This window comes from Panthera leo, chromosome C1 (assembly GCF_018350215.1).
Source record: "Panthera leo isolate Ple1 chromosome C1, P.leo_Ple1_pat1.1, whole genome shotgun sequence".
Classification (NCBI taxonomy): domain Eukaryota; kingdom Metazoa; phylum Chordata; class Mammalia; order Carnivora; family Felidae; genus Panthera; species Panthera leo.
This window is the reverse complement of record NC_056686.1, coordinates 65,275,592-65,280,819: the sequence shown is the minus strand read 5'-3', so window position 1 is coordinate 65,280,819 and position 5,228 is coordinate 65,275,592.

Genomic DNA, 5,228 nt, shown 5'->3' with positions numbered 1-5,228 from the left:
TTGACGTATTTGTATTATTTGGATATTTTTCTCTTATTAATTTATATAAAACTGATAGACGTTTAAATAAGACTTTGTTCTTACTTTTTTGACACTTTATTTTTTTGAAATAAACAATAAATAATATTCTCATTGTTGAGATATTCTTTTGCTTCTATTCAAATACTCCCCCACAGGCTTTAACATCTTTATGCATCTACATCTCCCACTAAATCACTAAGTCCCTAAAATCTGGGATTGCTACTAATCATTATTTTTCTGCCCACCTTCTACCTTCTTCCCTAGCACATCAATGATGGTATAACAAGAACCAAAAAGTTGATTAAATCTTGGAGATAAAGAGCCACATTTTAATGTCATTATAACAATAAAAATTAAAAATGCAAATAATAAATAAATAAATAAATAAATAATAAGAGATAAAATGCATTTATTGTTTAATATGTGAGAAAAGGAAATAAGATTGTAGATCCTCCCTCAGAAAATCTCCTAGACTATATTAGAGGCATATAAAGATCACAAACACTTTAGATCACTAGGATGGCCATCATTTTTAAAAACAGAAAATAGTAAGTTTTGGTGAGGATGTGGAAAATTTGGAACTTTCATAATCACTGGTAGGAATGAAAAATGGTACAGCCACTACAGAAATCAGTTTGTAGATCTAAAAAAAATTAAACTTAGAATTATATGATCCAGCAATTCCACTCCCAGGTGTACATCGAAAAGAACTGGAAATGGGTATTCGGACAAAAACTTGTACACAAATGTTCATAGCAGCACTATTTACAATCACCAAAAGATGAAACATCCAAATGTCAATCAACTGGCAAATGGATAAGCAAAATGTGGTATAATTCATACAAATATGTATTATCCACCCATAAAAAGAAATTAAGTACTGATATATGCTAACACATGGATGAACCTTGAAAGCACTAAAATAAGTGAGAGATGCCAGACAGCTTTCTATAATAAAGAATATTAATATTTATTAAGCACTTATTATGTGCCAGGCATTAAACTAACTGCTTTACATATATTATCTCACTGAATGTTCCAAACATCTCAATGAAGTAAGCAACATTATTAAATCCAGTTTATTGATGGGGAAATTTAGGCTAAGAAACATTAGGTAACCTGCCCAAAAGCCCAGCTAGAAAAAAGAGAAGCTAGAATTTAAACAAGATCTGTCCACTCTTGAGCCCTCGCTCTTAACTATCAGGGTTTTTTATCACAGACTTTCCTTAATGCAACACATCCACTAAGTATTATCTATGCTTCACTTAATGGAAAGATAAATCTTTTAAGATTAAATAGCATAGGAATAGAGTATAAACTAAATATAGGTTAATCCTCTTCTTTCCATATGGGAAATATTTGTCCAAGTGCCATTTTCTTAAAAAGTTAAGCCCCAAACTACTGACAAGATCATTGCCTGATGAATGTAACAACAGGGGTAAAAACAAAATTATGATGGAAAAGATCATCTTACAGTAATTCTCATTAAGCCACCTGGAAGATATACTATTACTAAACTACTTAATCATTGCAATAATTTTCTTATAAATGGCTGTCACCATAGTTATTTGAAATTTTACTGTGTGTGTTGGGGTAAGGAAGGAAGATCCAATCAGCATAATTGTCTTGCTGGAAGGCATGCATCTAATTGCTTCTAAAAAGGACTTCAAAATATTATGTTACCCAGCTACCTATTTCTTAATGATTTACTGTTAGAGGACAACCATGTGGTTGGGATGGGATGGGATGAGGAAAGCATTTGCACTGAATGGTGAGCCAATATGGAGAGTCAAAGGTTGATTGGAAAAGGTTTAAATTATAAGGAAAACACTTGCACTGAAAGGTGACCTAGTGAGGGGAGTCAAAGCATAAATAGGAAAGGTTTAAATTATAAGCAAAATAAAAAAAATCTATATACTTCTATGAAGAGAATGTACTTATTGCATTGCTGCAGATAAAAATCTTTAATATATTCCATATTGATGCTCCTTGAGGATTGCTTTAGAACAATTTTTAAAATTATTTTATTTGAGAATAGTTGATACACAATGTTACATTAGTTTCAGGTGTACAATAGAGTGATTCAACAACTCTATACAGTATGCTACACTGGCCACAAGTGTACCTAGCATTCCCTACGCTATACCTGTCATCCTCATGACTTATTCATTCCATAACTAGAAACTTGTACCTCCCACTCCCCTTCACCCATTTTGCTCCTCCCTCCACTCCCTTCCTCTCTGGTAACTATCAGTTTGTTCTGTGTTTATAGATCTGTTTCTGATTTTTGTTTGTTTTTTTATTTTGAGAGAGACAGCACAAGTGGGAGAGGGGGAGAGAGAGGGAGACACAGAATCCCAAGCTATCAGCACAGAGCCCAACATGGGGCTCGAACTCACAAAACCATGAGACCATGACCTGAGCCGAAACCAAGAGTCAGACGCTTAACTGACTGAGCCACCCAGGCTCCCTTCATGTGTTTTGTTTTTTAGATTCCACATGGTCTTGGAAATTTTTTAAACCATGACTACCTTCCCACAGTTGTCCCAAAAAAATGTTCTATAATTGCTTTTCTTATCCTCAGATGGTGACTTCTCAAAGAAGTGTAAAACAATCTCCTTTCATTCATTCATTTCATAAGTACTTATTGAAAATCTCCAATATGCCAGGCAGCATATTAGGTAATAGGGCTACAGTGATGAATAAGATGAATATACACACTATCCACATTTCCAGAGAATTTGCTGATCTGAACAAGGACACCTAGGCAAAAAGTATCTTCAACAAATGACCAGTCAAGCACTCCAAGAGATAGTTCTATTGTCCAAAGGGTCTCTTCCACAGGCCTTTTTATAATGAATTCATAAGACTGCTATTGTCACAAAAAACTGTCCACCCAAAAGTTAACTAAAACATAAGAAGCAAGCCTTTCTGGAACTGACCCTGAACTCCAAAGTCAGCCAAAGTGGTTGTCAGATGATCTGACAAGCTATATAGATGAATCACTTAGTTTGACTCAACCTACTGAGTCATTTTTACTGTAACAAATGATTCTATAATGTCGTATTTCTTAGTTTACTCCAGATCTATAATAATACCACTACCCTTCCAATACAAATTATTTAAGGACACAGTACTGAGTCAAATTCTTCTCAAAAAATTAGTCACCTAGACCAATTACTTTCAATTTTTCCAGGCTGTAGATTAGTCCAAGATATCTCTTCTCTAACTCTCTATTTTCTTCCCCTTTCTGTTCCCTAAAGACATAAACACTCCTCCCAAAGTTTTATCTAGTATCCCCTTCTTTTTCTTTATTTTCAACTTCCTCCATGGCTATAGTTTCCACAACCACTCTTCAGAGATGATCCTTGGTTTGGTATCACTCATCTTATCTTTTGCACCTGAGAACAGCTGTGATCTCTGCAGAAGTGGGTTGAGTCAGAAGGAACTTGATCCTGAACTGCTATCTGAAGCCTGGAGGGAGATGGGGACATGGCACTGGAAGAGTTTAAGCCAGAGACATGTTTAATGGGGAGATATAGGGGCCAAGCAAACCACAAGCAGGAATTAGTAAGAAATGATGATGAACTGGCAAGGTACATGATTCAATGAGCAGACAAGATGGGCTAAGAGAGATCAGCACTGGAGGCAGAAACTGGGATTAGGGATAAATTCCAGTGGGTACAATTTTTCATTTCCTTTTCCCTTCCATTTCTTTCCTGACCAATTCTGTTCTAAAGCCATATGTGAGGGCATAACAATATCGTCATTTATACTGAAAGTAGGAGGTAGCCATAGTAACTTTGAGCAAGATGTTGAAGCCTAGCCGAGGTGAGAAGGCATCTACCCAGGGAAACAGAGTATTGTGGGATATCATTATCTGAACAAATTAAGGAGGGCAACCACATGGAGGGGAGATGGGATGAGGAAAGCATGGGATAAAGGATGACCCCGTGTGGAAAATTAAAGTGTGAGCAGCATGCAGAGAGCATCCATGTGAAGGGGACTATGGGAAAGAACAGCCTGGCATGGCTTTTTAGAGTCTATGGGGAGGCAGAAGGGGAGCCTGACATGTAGTGTCAGAGTCTGAGTGGGCCAAGAGAGCATCCACAAAAGGAAAATAGTGACAGCTGAAGTGGAAGATTAGTTATTTTCATGGATATCCATCAACGAAGTAAAAATATTAAGATTAAAGGGAGCTAGGTATCTCACTGTCAGAGAAAGGAGGTACAAATATAAAAGGAAGAAAACTAAGGGCACCTGGATGGCTCAGTGGGTTGAGGTCTGACTTCAGCTCAAGTCATGATCTCACAGTTCGTGGGTTCCAGTGCCACCATCGGGCTCTGTGCTGACAGGTTGGAGCCTGGAGCCTGCTTCAGATTCTGTCTCCCTCTCTCTGCCCCTCCCCCACTTGTACTCTGTCTCTCTCAAAAATAAACTTAGAAAGAAAGAAAGAAAGAAAGAAAGAAAGAAAGAAAGAGAGAGAGAGAGAGAGAGAAAGAAAGAAAGAAAGAAAGAAAGAAAGAAAGAAAGAAAGAAAGAAAGAAAGAAAGAAAAGGAGAAAACTAGAATCAACCATGTGGTATTAGGTTAGAATTGGAGTCAATTCATGATTTTCATTATATAGATGTATATCAAAATATGGATATAAACATGATATACATATGTGTATACACATATATGTATTTGTGTTTGTGCATGAGGATGTAGTTGTGTGAGGGGGTGTGTATATATGCATACACATATATATCACCTAGCTCTGTCCACTGAGAAGGCTTAGGAGCAACAATACTGCAATGGTAATGAGTGCACCTAATGCCCTGATTTTGGCTTTTAAATACTGTTCTCCACTAAAAGGAACATAGGATGTCTTTCTCTTGTTTGTGTCTTTGCTAATTTCTCTCAGCAATGTTTTTTAGTTTTCAGTATACAAGACTTTCACCTCCTTGGCTAAACTTATTCCTAAGTATTTTGTTCTTTTTTTCAATGTTTATTTATTTTTGAAAGACAGAGAGACAGAGTGTGAGCAGGGGAGGGTCAGGGAGAGAGGGACACAGAATCCGAAGCAGGATCCAGGCTCCCAGCTGTCAGCACAGAGCCTGATGCGGGGCTCGAACTCACGAGCCATGAGATCATGACCTGAACTGAAGTCAGACACTTAACTGACTGAGCCACCCAGGCACCCCTGTTCTTTTTGATACTACTGT